This window comes from Calidris pugnax, unplaced genomic scaffold (assembly GCF_001431845.1).
Source record: "Calidris pugnax isolate Ruff unplaced genomic scaffold, ASM143184v1 scaffold10, whole genome shotgun sequence".
Classification (NCBI taxonomy): Eukaryota; Metazoa; Chordata; class Aves; order Charadriiformes; family Scolopacidae; genus Calidris; species Calidris pugnax.
Genome location: NW_015090795.1, coordinates 2,264,826 through 2,281,820, shown reverse-complemented (window position 1 = coordinate 2,281,820; position 16,995 = coordinate 2,264,826).

The following is a 16,995-nucleotide window of genomic DNA, read 5'->3' as shown; positions in this document are numbered from 1 at the left end:
CTCCAGGGATGGTGACTCCACCACTGCCCTGGGCAACCTGTTCCAATGCTTAATCCTTTCAGTACGGACTTCAACAAGGCCAAAGACACATCTTTCTAGTGAGGGGTTTTCATCTGGTCACCTACCCTGGTGCAACTTGAGGCCATGTGAAATGTTTTGTTCTGCCCTGTGCCACAGAGAAACCATAATCTCTCTCTGAAGGGACCTTTCAGATCATCAAGTTGAACCGTCAACCAAACACTGACAAAAATCACCACTAACCCATGTCCCTCAGCACCACGTCTGCCCAGCTTTTAAATGCCTCCAGGGATGGTGACTCCACCACTGCCCTGGGCAACCTGTTCCAATGCTTAATCCTTTCAGTATAAAACTTTTTCCTAATATCCATCCTAAACCTCCCCTGGTGCAACTTGAGGCCATGTGAAATGTTTTTTTCTCTCCTGTGCCACAGAGAACCCATAACCTCTCTCGTTTTAGTGAATGTTTAACATATGTTAATCAGCATCTTAAGTGAGTCCAAGCATAGTGTCATCGTATGTTAATCAGCATCTTAAGTGAGTCCAAGGAGTGTCATCAAAACAGTGTCAGTGGAGGGAGCCTACAATTGTGTTATCTAACTCAAAATGATCTTTCTTTTTTGCCAATTGTAAGTTAAGCAACAGGACCAAAAAAACCCCTACCAATTTTCTTAGAGCTTCTGAAGAAATCAGCATTCATTCCTCACCCTTCTGGACTACTTGTGTAACCTAGCAAATCTCCTAGACCCTGCGTGTTGATTTCTAGTGACTTTTTAGCTGCTTTATCTACATGTAACATCTACTGGGTGGTTTGCCTCTTTCTATGACTCTGTTGGATCTGAGCCCGGCACACTGAAACCCTTACTTCCCACTGCAGACCCCTTTTTTCACTCCAATAAACTGATGTTTGCGGGAAGTGAACTTCCTTGATGTGTCCATTTATTCTGAGATTATACTACAGGTACTTTTAGCTTTGACAAATCTTCATCTGCTTCCAAAAGGACATTGAAAGATTAGACAACTTTAATGCAAATACAGTTGCAGGCAGCCCAGGCACTGAAAACTACTCACAGTAGCTCAGCTAATTATGGCGAATGTAGCTAATAAAGGTAAATAAGTGTTAGCCATGCATTCTTTATAAATATGCAGAGCAAGGCAGATGTACAGTCGTCTGGTTATTACATGGCTGAATGGTAGCTGCTGTTTGATTACAAAGCTGTAGTCAGAACTGTATCATCTAAATAACTTCGTAATCAGTCCTTTGCCTCAGTTTTGCCTGATTAAAATTGCTGCACAAGTATATATTCCTTCATACTAACTTTCCCCAAGGGACTTTTTACAGACCACAGCGAAGGGTGATATTTTTAAATTTCCAAGATTTGCTCTCCAAGGTTGCCTCCCATGTGTTTGAATGCATAAGTGCCACCGAATGCAAACTCACTCTCCAAGGTTGCCTCCCATGTGTTTGAATACGTAAGTGCCACCGAATGCAGACTCAGAGTGTGAAAAGATGGAGGAACAGAATCATAGAATTGTTATGGTTGGAAGAGACCTTTAAGATCATCAAGTCCAACTTGAAGGTCTTCTTTCAGCCTCCTTTTCTCCAGGCTGAACACCCCCAGCTCCCTCAGCCTCTCCTCACAAGACTTGTGCTCCAGACCCCCCACCAGCTTCATTGCCCTTCTCTGGACCCTCTCTAGCCCCTCAAGGTCTTATAGTGAGGGGCCCAAAATGGGACACAGCACTTGAGGTGAGACCTCACCAGTGCTGAGTACAGGGGAATGGTCGCTACACCCTCCTTTCAGGGAGTTGGAGAGAGTAGGAAGGTCTTCTTTCAGCCTCCTTTTCTCCAGGCTGAACACCCCCAGCTCCCTCAGCCTCTCCTCACAAGACTTGTGCTCCAGACCCCCCACCAGCTTCATTGCCCTTCTCTGGACCCTCTCTAGCCCCTCAAGGTCTTATAGTGAGGGGCCCAAAATGGGACACAGCACTTGAGGTGAGACCTCACCAGTGCTGAGTACAGGGGAATGGTCACTGTTCCTGATACAAGCCAGGATGCCAGTGGCCTTCTTGGCCACCTGGGCACACTGCTGGCTCATATTCAGCCAGCTGTTGACCAACACTCCCAGGTCCTTTTCTGCCAGATGGCTCCAGCCACTCTTCTGCCAGTCTGTAGTGTCTATAGGGTTGTTGTGACCCAAGTGCTGGATCCTGCACTACAGCTCCAGCCACTCTTCCCCAAGCCTGTAGGGTCATGACAACCCCATAGACACAAGTGCTGGATCCTACACTTGAACCTCATACCATTGGCCTTGGCCCATCAATCCAGCCTTTCCAAATGAAAGAATAAGGTGAGCAAAACTGGTTGGAGCAAAGCCTCCAAGACCATTGCAAGCCCTTATGCTCTTTGGTACGCTTAGGGATGAAACTCAACCCTCCTTTGCAGTTCACAGGGTCCTGACTTGTGTTTTTGCTAACAGCCTCAGCTCCTCCATGGGGCTCTGGGTCTATCAGATAGAAGGCCCCAAGTTGTATCTTCTGCTGTGCATGAGCACTGTGCAGGAAGAAGGTTTTGTAGAGCAAAGATTTTGCCTCATGTTTTTCAGCCTCTTCTGAATACCAAGAAATTGCTCCCATATTTCTATATTCTTGACATAGCTGCCTGTCTCTGAAACAGCTGGAGCTCTGCTTTCAGCCCAGTTCATACTTGTTCACAAAGGTCATGTTGTGTGTGCTGTGAAAGCACCCAGGGCCTTCATTTACTGCAATACATCTATGTAAATAAAAGACAACTGCAGAATTACATCCAGATCACAACAATAGCAGAGAACAGGCTGCAGAAGAGGCAATCTGCTCAAGGAGCTCAGTGAGTCTGAAAGTTCCTCAGTAATACCTGTAATAAATAATACCAAATCTGGCAATAGTTTTCCCTCTCATTTTAGCATCAAAGCTGCTGTTAGAAGCTTTCACACAAAGACAAAAAATACAGCCTAATATTCTTTGCTTTTCAGAAGTGCTCTTTCACTTACTCCCTCCTGTGTCCAGATAATGCAGCTCTGCCTCCTTCTGCCAGTTCTTCCAGGTCCTCCACCTGAGGTTTGATTTAAAATTTTAATGAGAAATTGAGCAGCTGATTTATATTTTTTTTTTTAAAAAAACCAGCTGCAGTGCATCAGCTATCAGAGAGTTTACAGCTGCAACTTGTCAAAGCCAGCACAACATTTCCAACTGTCTTTGGGTCCCCAGGGATTTTAAAAGAGATCCTTGCAATGGTTGGCAGCTCAGCCTGTAGCCTATTGAAGGTCTCAGTTTTGGCAAGAAGGGACAACTTGATCCTATAGCTCACAGGGTTGGTCCAGGGCCACCAAATTAGGGGTGTTTTCAGTCTGGCATTTCTTGAGGCTCAGGTAAAAGGCTGCCCTTCACTTGCTCCAGGGAGGTTGGCCTTTACCTCCTGCATTTGCCATCAGTACCTTGTGTCAGTCCCACTGTCTGCAGCACTGGGTTGTGTCCTGCCTGGGCACAGATGTCCTGCAGGTCATCACAAGTGCCTGGCAGATCATGGTGCAGAGTAGGAGAGCCACCACACCACTGTGCTGCAGTCTTGGACTAGTTGTGAAAGCTGGAGCCATACTAGAAAAGACTTATTTCCTGGCTTCAGCCCAGAGCTATCATCCTTCCCTGTCACATCAGTGGCAAAACCAGGCTTGTGCACATCCTCTGACCTGATATGACTTTTTTTCACATGTCAGACAAAAAAGTGAGACAGGTGAATGACAGTGACATCACATTTCCAGGTCCTTCTGCTCTAGCAGAGTAGCTGAAGATCCATCTTCCAACTTTGCCATCTAAGCAGCTCCAAAAGATTGGGAAAAACCACTTTCCTTTCCTGGGAGTCACAGGTTACAGGTCTCAGGCTCCACTGCCTGATTCTGCCTGGTGTGTTCCCATGTCATACCTGGCACTGGGGACAGCTGGTGTCAGGAACAGGACCCCTCCCAGCAGGAGTTAGATGAGGGTGTAGCACCTTCACTAGTGTTCAACGGAGAGTGAAGGAGTCCAAGCCTTGTTGTGGGTCCTGATAAGTCTGACAGTGGCTGCACAAAGAAGGGAAGAGAAGGCTCCAGAGAGATGTTAGAGCCCCTTCCAGTCCCTAAAAGGGCTCCAGGAGAGATGGAGAGGGACTCTGGATCAGGGAGGGGAGTGACAGAACAAGTGGGAACAGTTTTAAACTGAAAGAGGGATGATTTAGATGAGATATTAGAAAGAAATTATTGACTATGAGGGTGGTGAGGGCCTGGCCCAGGTTTCCCAGAGAAGCTGTGGCTGCCCCATCCCTGGAGGGGTTCAAGGCCAGGTTGGAGGGGGCTTGGAGCAACCTGGTGTGGTGGGAGGTGTCCCTGCCCAGGGCAGGGGGTTGGAACAAGATGTTCTTTAGGGTCTCTTCCAACTCTAACTATTCTATGATATAATGATTCTACGAAATCAGTTCAGAAGCTATTTTGGGAGGTAAGTGGGGACTTGCTCTTCCAAACCCTTCCCATCTCCCTCCCTGAGGCTGTTCTGGTCATGTGGCATTTCCCAGCACAGGCAGAGCAGCTTTGACATAAGACAGAGGAAAACGCTTTCCATGGTGGGACACCTTGGAAAGAGGAAAGATTTTCCCAGTATCACCAGGGAGGATAAAAAGCCACTATGGAGCCATGCTGTTTCCAAGCTGGGATGGCTTTGTAGAACAGTGGCAGGAGAAAGCCATCTTGGAAGGTTTCAGTAGCCAAAATCTAAGCCTTATACGAGAACATGGCTTGTTGGCAATGAGTCTGTGTATGTGTCTGAGCATCTGGCTCCATCCCCGCATGTTAGGTAAAAGATCATGATGGCCTGTAGAAATTATACAGAGATGCATCATTTCCGTAGGTTTTGGTGGTAAGCAGGGTTCCCAGGTGTTGTTTCACATAACATATACTTGCCAATTAGTTGGGCATTATTAACTAAGTCATGACACAAAGCATCTTATTATGGGAGCTCATGTCACCTCCTATTAGTGCTAACCTCAGAAAAATGAAAATTTGCGGTCTGGAAAAAGAGGAGCATTTCAGCTTTTCAGATCTAAGACGTCCACATGCTGCACTCCCTGTCTAATTTTCCTGCTAATTTAGTGGGGCTTATTTAAAAAAAAACCCAACCAAACCCTGACAAAGTGCAGTCTAGAAGTCACGTCGGCAGCCTCAGGTTGTGGGCTGGTTACACAAGCCATCAGAGCCCATTTCTGCGGGGGGGCTGCTTCCTTCTAACTCAACGTTTTTTTGCCAAGCTGCCCGAGTTTTGCCCCGGGGACAGACAATATTGTCGTTCTCCGTCCCAGCCTGCTCGCTGAACCGTTTCTCTAAATAGAAGTTGAGGCTTCTCTCGCCTGCGTTCTTCTGTCCCCTGCTCAGGGTTTTATTGTTTCAAGGTCAAGAGAATTCACTACACTGCAGTGCAATTAATGTATTCACTGAGGAGAGAGGATTTGAATAAAGTTGGAAAACCACCCTTCCCTCTGTAGCACTTTATTAGAACTGAATCCGCACCGAGATTTCCTTTTTTTCTCTTCAAATGAGTGCAAAAGCCAATTAAATACACATCTCTGCTTCCAGGCATCTTCAGATTCCTCCAAAGACAGGGACAAGATGTATAAAAACACAGAGAAATTCAGGAACTGTCACATACTTTGGGAAAGGGATTAAAATATTGCCAAATCTGTCTCAATTGTTCCATGCAGCTCTTGAAATCTGTTTCTCTGGAAGTTGCTGCTGCATAAACCAGGAGACAGAAAGTGAAACTCAGCTTTGATTTAAAAAAACAAGTTTCAAGAAAAACTTTTCCAGGGAAGAAGCTTGGATGTGAGAAATAAATTAAGTTTCTGAACTGAGAGTCAAGTAAGAACTGGTGGTATGTTTTTTTTCAGAAAAAAAAAAAAAAAGAATCTGAAGATAAATCAACTTTGTGATAATTTTAAAAAGTTTTATTTTAATATTTGAAGACCTAATTTTGAGAATGGTAACAGCATGATAAATAGATGCTATTTTTCACACAGCTTGCCTGAGCTGGAATAAGTGAGGGTCTTATAGGAAAGGTAATTTAGTTGAGCTATTCAGCTGAGTTTTTCTCTTTCAAGTTGTCTGAGCAGGTCCGGGTAATGATCTGAAGTCTGGGTGCTTCTTTTCTGCGAAATCTGTCTTTGAATCTCTAGTGCACCGACAGCTAATGATCCAGCGCTCTCAAAGCCCGGTGGGATCACAGCCTTTCAACGCGGTTTCTCTACTTGCAGTTCACCAACTCACTTTTGCTTTTTGATCCTGCAGCGAGCAGACATTGGCGAGTGCTGCAGCCCATGCGAGGCACAACAGCCCCTGCACACCCACGCTCCCCAGGAACGTCGGTGGGGAGCACGTGGTACATTTAGCAGAGAAGATCTCCGTCTCATTAAAAAGAGCATGGTCAGCAGGTGGAGGGAGGTCTTCCTCCTCCTCTGCTCTGCCCTCGTGAGGCCACATCTGCAGAGAGGGAGGTCATCCTCCTCCTCTGCTCTGCCCTTGTGAGGCCACATCTGCAGAGCTGTGTCCAGTTCTGGGCGCCCCAGTTCAAGAAGGACAAGGAACTGCTGGAGAGAGTCCAGTGGAGGCTACGAAGATGATGAGGGACTGGAGCATCTCTCTGCTGAGGAAAGGCTGAGAGACCTGGGGCTGTTCAGCTGGAGAAGAGCAGAGTGGTAGAGGACCTCATCAGTGCTGACCAATATCTAAAGGGCGGGCAGGGGCTGTTCAGCTGGAGAAGAGCAGAGTGATAGGGGATCTCATCAGTGCTCAGTGCTGAGCAATATCTAAAGGACAGGTGTCAAGAAGATGGGGCCAGACTCTTCTCAGTGGTGCCCAGTGACAGGACAAGGGGCAACGGGCACAAGCTGGAACATGGGAACTTCCATCTCAAAATGAGGAAAAACTTCTTTTCTTTGAGGGTGGCAGAGCCCTGGAAAAGGCTGCCCAGATAGGGTGTGGAGCCTCCATCTCTAGAGATATTCCGAACCCATGTGGACACATTCCTCTGCAACCTGCTCTGGGTGACCCTGCTCCGGCAGGGGGTTGGACTAGATGATCTCCAGAGGTGCCTTCCAACCCCGACCATTCTGTAATTCTGTGATCTCAGGCTTTGCAGCTCCCAAAACTGTTTCTGGCCTCAGTCTCTGCTCAGTGTGAGCTTCCAGACCTCATCTCTTCATGCCTCTTTGTTCCCTTGCTTGTTGGGGGGGTTGTCTCAGTTCCACTCCTCTTGCTCCCTTGCAGGCCTGGCCATGTTGCAGAGATATCCCCAGCCTTCGCCTCTCGCACAACTCCCTGCTCTGAGCTGCATGACCCAACATTATTCTCCTAATGGACAAGCCCACCCTGAAGCTTTATATAAAGGAAAGAAAGGCCAGAGGGAATTTTAATAGACTCCTTTATGCCTTTCATTGTTCTGAAGCAATCTTATTCAAACAGGCTCTTGGAAGAATTTCTCTGAGCTCTAGAGGATCAATTACAATGAAGAGATGATTAAAGAATAGATAAAGGTTTTTAATAAATTATAAACTTCCCACAGAAGTACTTTAACAAAATGAAGTTATGATGGTGGTGATATGATACTGCCTTATGATCATTTCCCTTTCGTGAATAGGAGATTAGATAAAGATTAGTGAAACAATGGAGAAATGGGAAATGTGAAGTTCAGGTTCAAATGCATAAGAATACTACAGTGACAATAGAAATGATGTTAAAACCAGAAAATACATGATTTGTGTGGCACCCTGTCTCATTCACCAAAAATTCTATAAGTTAGATCTTGGTCAGCGTGATACGTGCAAACAGTTAGAGTTTTTGATATTCAAACTGCAAGCTGTGTCGCTGGGCACAGACCTCAGGCAGTGTGATTCTGTTCTTTGACTGGATAAATTTAAATTCTAAAGTGGGTTTTCTGGGGAAAACTGATATTCATGAATTCAGAATTTGCTTTCCAAATTCATTGTCTCCAAGAAAATTCATTTCAGCAGGGCCGGTCCTGGCTGGATGATAGGAAAGGTGCTCAAAGTGTAAACAAACAAGGTTTGTGCTCAAGGGTAAACAAACAAAATAGAATTTATGTTACAAGAAGGTTTTCACCCATTTGTGTTAGGAATAGCAGCAATCAGAAAACTGCTCCACATGAATTTAGAGCTTATAAAAATTGCCTTCTTTCACAAATCAGAAGGAAAAGTGGAAATGTCCAAATCTAGTTCATCAAACAGACGTATCCAAAGCAGTTAGTGTTGGGGAAAATATTAATATAATATTCAACATTAAGAAAGTGAAAATCACAGAATCACAGAATCTTCATAGTTGGAAAGGACCTCTGAGATCACCGAATCCAACCATACACACACAAAAGACCCACACAACCTCAGCCACTAGAGCACGCCCCGAAGTGCCACATCTACACATTTCTTAAATACCTCCAGGGATGGTGACTCAACCACCTCCCTGGGCAGGCTCTTCCAGTGCCAATCATACAACGTCTCCCCAGTACAACAGAAAACATCAGATACAGCGTGAATATAAAATACAGTATGCCAAAATTAACTCCAACTATTAATAATTATCAGAAAACAATATAAAAGAAGTCAGTACAAGTGAAAAAATTTAATCTGAATTGTTTTGATCCCCTTTCCCCACGGAAAATCACTGAATTTGACTCCCATGAAACATTTCTATTTTAAGAAAAGCCATATTATCTGCTGGAAAAATGCTACACCCGTTTTTGCTCCATGGGTAACTCCAGTATCCAATAACTCAGGTTCTTATCATCGTCCTGCTGAAAAGCGTCTGACCTTGTGCTTAGTGATGCTGATTTTAATGAGGCTCTTGAACGAGTAAACTACTTCTTGAGACATGCAGAGGGATCAAAATGTCACCCAGTGTCATTTCAATGGAGTAAGTTGCTCAGTGCTGATCCTGGCTGACCTCCAGCTGAATAAATGACCCTCTGGGAAAAACCACATGGCTCATCTTTACTCATCTAAAAAAGGCAATGAGGGTCTGAGCCATCCCATAGCATTCATCATTCATTTTCAGGATGCTTTCAAAGTTTTCTCAAGATGTGAACATGGGGCCAAAACCAGTACGGTGTATCTGAATAAACTTGGTGCCATTTCCATTCCTGGTAATACCATCAAATTCAATTACATTTTACACTGATGGCATTTGGTTTCTCAGCTCTTCTATAAATATTTTTTTTTGCAGGAAACATTGTCTCAGAATGTCGTGTGCTAGTAAATCAGCAGAGCTCGATTAAGCCCGGGGAAAGATGCTGATTTACTCTACCTGAGTTTTTCTCCCTGCATATTTATTCTCAATGATCTGGGGTTATGCAGAGATTGAAAATGGCAAATGACTAATGCAGCTCTGTGAATCTCCATCCATCTGTCCAATCTTCCCTGGCTTATAATAACGCGTTAGTCATGAGGAAGAAATAATATTTAATGATATTATTTCTCCCATTCATTTCCTAGTTGACTAATTCAGTCATACAGAAGTCGTGTAACATCTTTCTTGGGGAAATTAAATGCAGGCCTTGAATGCTGCAAAAGAATGACTATTTGCTGTGACATTCAGTTTATATATACCTTTTTCATGTACTCGCAGTAAAACCCTTCTTACATACAACATGCTATTTACCCCCTCTTGGTTATAAGCGTTACAGTCACTGGACAGCAAAGTGAAAAGACGATGAAAATAGGGCTTACAGATTGTATAAAGGAAAGAAAGCATTTGAATGACTGCTATGTAATTCTTGTATTGTTCTTTCTGAGGCAAAACCCCCTCACTTTAATAATAGAGTTCCCTGGCAAAGTGAGTCATATTCTTGAAACTAGAGCATGAGCTGCTTTTAATACTCCTGGCATCTTGTTAACTTATGAATATTTTCAAAGGTTTCACATGTTGCTATTTTTGGTGAGGGGCAGTGAGCAGTAACTTAGAAAAATATTTACTTACTTAAAGAAATTCCTCTCATTACTGGCTAGTGATGTACCAAAATGACCTGTTGGACACCTCATCTGCGGATTACCCTTTAAAAAATAAACAAAAATGGGAGTGACTCAGGACTGTTCTGCACTGAGTTGTGACCATGATTGAGCAGACACTAAATTTCAGGCTAAGGGTTATTTCAGCATCTGGAACTGCAAAATAAATTCTTCACCTGCAACGTGTTGCAACACAGGGCTGCACATGAACAGAAACATTAATCCAGTTTTTTTTAATCAATTTTTAATCCATTCCAGAAAAAAGAAACCCTGGAGAATAACGTGTGTCAGAAACCTTGAGCTACTCCATTTGAATGAGGCATGTAACCTGCTGCATTGGTTTATAACACTTGCCAGTGATTTGTGCAGCAGGATCAAAACTGGCTGTCGTTCTTGGAATTTGCCACAGTTAGAAGGAATTGTAGTCGTCATGTTTTGTTCCGATGTCAAGTTGTTATGGGAAAGGGCTGCAATACCAATAAATGCAAGTTGCCTAAAATCTATTTGGAGAACTATTACAGCGCTGGCTAGCATTTATTATTTTTTTTCTCAAAAGGAATGGAAAAATACACTTCCATGTTTTTATTAATTTCATTTGTTTAAAAAGAAGAAGTACTTCAAGCAAGGGCTAAATAAACCTGAATTTTCAGGTCTGCAGCTGGTGTAGTTGCAATGATGGAATCAGTACTGATGCCATTTGTGACTGTCACAAGAGATGTGTTGAAAAGGGATGAACTGTGCCCTGGACCAGCCATGATAACTCTTATCGTATTTGTCAGATTTTGAGAAAGAAGCAGCATATTTAAGCCAATGCCTGAAACCGATAATTAAGATTTGAGTTTTAGGAGTATCAAATATAGACCAGGAAAAAAAATGACATCTACGCCTCCATGTCCTCAAGACAAACTGATAAAACAGAAGAAGAGAAAGAATAATTAGGAATAAACTTCACATAAATCTGCATGTCATCTGCATAAAAACCGATCTCTTATCCATATCTTCAGATCATCTCAAGTCAAAGGAAGCTCGTGGAGGCTGAATAAAGATGAGCCCCATGAGAAACCCTGCAGGGCATCAGAGGAACTCTGTGAAATCAGAGCGGATCAGCCAACTCATGCGAATAAGATGGATATAGAGAGAAGAAAAGCCACCAGAGCTCAGCTGAAAGGCCAGTTGTGTTGTAGGTAGTGAGATGCTCAGGACTGGGCTGCTGGTGGCTGGATCTTCTGGGTGCTGAGGAGCAGAGCTGATCCTGCACCACGGTGGGAGGGAGGAGAAAAGTCACTGAAAGACAACCGCTAGGCTCACTCCAGCTCTTGAGTGAGGGTTGATCTCAGTGAGGAACATACTCCATTAGTGCTTGTCTTTGATCTGGAGAAGATCAAAACATTTCAGAGTTTTGAACCCAACTACTTTCTCTGCAACTATTTAAGAAACACTTCTTCACTCTATTTTTTGCCTTCATGCTCCAGAAATGCAGGCCTACTTCAAAACCCTCACCAATAAGCTTGAAGGTACCCTGCTGGCTCCACAGCAATAGGGGATCTTACCATAGACTCTTTATCGTTACCCACTATGGGATCTGGGCTGGACTGGGTGGTCTCTTTTTCATTCCCAGGAATGTTAGTAAGATGGTGAGTAGATGTCCTTGCAGGAATCCTTTGGTCAGAAGTCTAAGGGGGTAAGCTTCTTTGCAGCTGTCTAGGCAAGTATAACTTGAAAATCAGGATTCAGCAAAATACTTCAACATGTACACGCATTCTATTACAGAAAGTCCATGTTTAAATGCTTTGCTGATTTAGGGGCTAAATTAATTGCTAATGATTTTATTAACACTACCTTATACATCATTTCCACATTAAGCTCTAAATATTGTTTTTGATGAATCCAAACAATTACACCATGCATCAACACCATTCATTACAATAAATTAATACCTGCCCACTTTTTATTAATGGTGCTAGCTCTGTCATACTTCTGGCCTACAGACAGATTGCCTGGCTGGTGTAAATCAGCAATACTCCATTGTCGGCAGTAGTAGGAAGTTAATTTACACCTCTGAGAGTCTGGCCCAGTGTGGTGAGACAAGTTTTCAGAACCCTGTGGTCCAGGTGGATCACAGCTGGTCTGATTAAAGTACAAGCAAAGTTGGCTGGATCGAATCCAGAATAAGCTGATTACCCAGTAGTGGCCTGAAAACACATAAATCATCTGCTTAAAGTATTGTGCTATGGTTTCTAATAAGCTTATCTCCCAGCTCCAGCAAGGCAGTCTCTTATGGGGAAAGCCAATAAATAACTGTAAAATGAAATAGGAATCTCAGAAATTATTACTGTTGTTTATAATTTATTAAGTGTGCTGCACTGACATAGGAGAAAGTGCTCTGTGCAAAGGGCGTTGTTCACCAAGTCACACATGATACCCAGGAGATACACATGGAACACAGCAGAGCTAAACCGCCATGGAAATGTAGTGCCACCCCTCATCTTGCCCCCTTAATTTTTGGACAACAGTGTTTTATAATCTCATTCAGAAAACTTATGAAACTTCATCTTCTAACTACGAGCACTTTGACTGCCTACACACATCGATACTCCCACAGGAAGTGAACTAAAACATGTTCTAATTTCTAGCCCAGAACAACTTCTGGCCTCTTCAGACACCATTAGTTCTTGTCTCAGCATTTTTCTTTACTTTAAATATCTCAATTACCTTCTGGTTTGGTGTGTGTCGTCCCTCCCCGCCTTCTGTATACATTTATTAAAAAATGCATTTCCCTTTTATTTTGTGAGACCCAACATCCAAATGACCTCAGGATAGATGGATTTTCTATGAGTTGCCTGGTTCCAGGGAAGACTTTGAAGCATGTTTTGACTCAGAACCACTTGGATTTACAATGTAAATGATATCTGATCTAACTAGCTGTGAATTCTGGGCTAATTAATTCAATGAAACTATCTTGAAACGATGATGGTTAGACTAGATGATCTTAAAGGTCCCTTCCAACCTAGACAATTGTATGATTCTATCTTGAGCATCCTACCACCCAACAGGCTTTACAATTGGCTGATCACTTCTGCAGTGGCAAAAAATTGTCATTCTTGACAGTGGGTGACCAGTAATGTAGAGATGACCAGTAACATCGAGGATTCCCCAGTCTAACCACAGCAATGGACAGGGTCCTACCTGCAGATGAAGCAGTACCTTGCATGACACATCACCAAGACAAAACCCGAATTTCAGCAAAATGGGGTTTTACAGAGAGAGAAGCCCAAGCTTTGGGTGTGGAGTTTAAGAACTATGAACTAGATGCAGAGTGAAAGAAGCACCAGGGCTATTTTGTGTTTTGGGCACTGAATAATTCAGCTCATCTATGTGAGGAGCTGACAAATCCAGTAGACAGAGATGGGGTTGGGTTAAGGACATATCATCCCCTAGACCTTGCCTTTGCTGTAATGTCCTCAAAACTGCATGAGGTAAATGATTAATTGAGACCTTGGCTTATGAGGTTGACCAAAATGATCTTAATTTTTTTCATGGTTCATTTACCTATGTCGTGTACTTACTGCTCAGATTTTAATTCCTTTGTGGCTGGAAATATCTCTTTGTTCTGTGTACCTCTTTGTTCTGCCTGGCACATACAGTCCTGTGCCAATTTTTGCACTTCTGTGTGTGATTGTATTAAACAGTGCCTTCAAATAATGCATCCTAATAAAGTCAAAAAGAGAGGAAAGTATCTCATGGAAATATCAGGATCCTTAGTCAGAACAAGATGGACAGATCTCTGCAACCATCATATGGACAAGGTAAAAGAAAGGCACGGTTGTTAGGGAAACCACTTTCTCCTTAGTGATTAAAATAACATCTGATAGACGGCCGAAATCAAGCCTGTTATGAATATTTAATATTTTTTCCTCCCTTCAGAACACCACCCTGCTGAGGACCGCAAGTGTATTGCAAGGTTTTACCTTTAGATGTTTCATAAAAGGTTTTGAGAAAGTGGGATAGGTGAGGGGGCAGGGAGAGGGAGTGGGACTTTATCTTGGTGAGCTTCATCCTAATGGGAGTGTTTGCAGAGTGTCATCACTCCCATTGGGACCTCCTGCTTCCTGTGCAAGGATTCCATATAAAATGCAGATAGAAGTTGCTGCTACATGCTCATTTAGATGCCTTTTCACATTAATTGTGCTCACAGCTAACCCAGGGGCTGTGCTTCCAGAAGTCTAAGTCCCAGAGCACCTACATCTACTGAGAGTTACGACCAGATTATTCTCCTCCACAAGTAACCAACGCATGTTTCCAGTGGTGATGGTTTTTATCCTTCCAACTGAGGCTGGAAGGGATCCCTGGGTTTCTCTAGAATAGATCAAGCTGCTCAGGGACTGCTCCAGTCCAACTCTGAGTATCCCCAAAATATTTCTGAAGCACTTCAGGTCCCTGTTTCAGTTTCTGACCACCTTAATGATGAAAAAGAAGTAGTCCCTATATTTAATTTTAACTCTGCAAGTTGCAATTTGTGCTGTTTCCTTCATTCTTCTGCTGCACACATCTGAGAAGAGTCTGGCTCTCTCTCCCCTATGCCCCTGACTCTACTCATCATGGGGAAAGGACAATCAAGGCATAGGTCTGAACATCAGCCATGATGGAGTGAGATGTCATCTAAATGGCATGAGAGAGGTGGTTTTGGGAGGCAGTCCCTCACAGATGTGTTCTGGATATGTGCATGCTCTGAGGTGGGCTATTTTGGTGGCTCGTGTGAAAGGACATTATAATAGATGAAGAAGACAGCACCAGTACTTTTCTGGAGTGACAAAATTACAAATAAAAATGGCTATAAATGCTACATGTGAAGATATGAAGAGTTGGAACCTAAAATGCATCACTCACGAAGACTGTGGGCTACAGAGGTCTGAGCACATGAAAATTCTTCAAAAAAACAAAAAGTAAGAAGGTGACCTTTGGGTTACACTGGGAAAGTGGAAGAGAAGGAGGAGTTTAATTGACTTGTGCTCCTGTGCTGCCTTGGGATGTTCAAAATGTGTGGATGTTCAACCCAGGCATTAACAGTGTTTCTCTCTCAGTTCTTCTAATTGTGTGAGCTTAAATTTAAATAAAGACTTCATAATAGAACGCAGCAGCCCCGTTTTTTAAGGCAGAGGGCTCCAAGCAATGTTTTAGTGTAGTATTAGTATTCCAAGTATTACCTCTCAAACCAAGAAGGAGCCTGGTGTGGACCTTGGTACACTGGAAGTTACATTGGTGTTTCTTGTGTGTATTCTTTGGCACAAATTTTGCTAAATGCAATGAGTAAGAGATGCAGAGATCTGTGTGTAGGAGAGGCTGACCTAAAAAGGACATCAGTCAGAGCTGTTAAAGAGAAGAACCATTTAATCATTCTGACCCAGCTTAAAAGCAGTTGGGAAAAATCATCTCCTCTCAGATCTGAGCATATTCACCCGATGACAGTAATTAGACATTTCTTAGTTATCTTCTAGGTCTCTTGTCCTTTTATAAATCCTATGCTGTGGTACAACACAAGCTGAAATCTTTCCCCAGTCATCTCAAATGCTTGGATGAAGACCTAGATTTCTACTCCCTTAAGGTAGGTCCCATCTCCATCGCACATTCTACATCTTAGTCAATTCCTGCTTTTTGTGTTGTTTGTTTTTTTTTTTTTTCCAAATACAAAACTAATAAACTTACACTTTTATGTGGATTATGACCTTTCTTTGCCTGCCTTTACCTTTTTCCTAGTGACATTTAGTACTTCAAAACAAAACACCATTTCCATGGTTAGAAACAGCAGAGACAGGTTGTGTGATACTCAAGGAGGAAAGACTTAAGGTAATAAATCCGTGTAACAAATTTCAGTCTGTGGTCTGTATCACTCACCAAGGACAAAGGAGCAAGACAGATACTGGAAGCAAGAAAGATTCTGGAAGCTGCAACCACCCATCAGAATTTGTCATTTGTTGGACTGTAGAAGAGCCGTTTCATTTATGCTTATATTTTTAGAAGATTTATGTCTCTATTTCTAAGGCCACCTCTGGTGAGAACACGTGTGCACATACACGCAAATCTCTTCTCAGATCTCTCATGCTTTTTTTTTGCTTTTTTAAAAAATTTTTCGCTTCAGAAAACTGAGATTGCGGGGGAGAGAAGTAGATGTTGGTATTTGTCTTTCTGGAATGGTTAAGGGGAGGCAGAAAAGGAGAAATTAAATCACTGGAATTCTAATTCTGCCCAACGTGCACTCCTCAACCCGCCTCTAAGTGAGACTCCCCATGAGTCACTCACTCCTTTACGAAGACTTGGCTTTGCAAACTAAGCAAGCAGGTTAAGTACTCAAGTTACAGAATTATTATCCGGGCCGTTCCCTGGAGCCTGGAGTGGAGTGGATAAGCTGTAAAGGCTGCATAATAAAACCAGCCCAGGAATTCTCAGCAGCTTCGCAGGCAGGGATGCTGTCATTGCCCGCTCTCTGCAGGGAGCACTAATTGTGGCGCTTGCTGCAGTCGCCTTCAGCTTACTGACAGAATGCCAATTTCAGGCAAGAACTAATTTATCAATGGCTGGAGTGGCTAAAGAGAATATATCTCCTGTCATGTTCCAGGCTGTGGCTGCAGGGTTTCTAAAGTAGCTTTTGTTGCTCTTAGAAATAATGCATGTTAGCAGGGTATTTCTGCATCGAGCAAGAAGGTCCTCTAGGCTTCTAGTCTTATTAGATAACAGTTGTTCTACATTAATCTGTTTTAATGAAGTTCTTGACCTTCTTCCTTGGTAGATTGATGAGTAATTTTCCAAATAAATCTTGCCTAGCATCTTAATCCTATTTTGCAAATAATCCCAATAACTCATGTATGAACACTTACAGCATTAGGATTGTGTAGAAAAAAAAAAAAA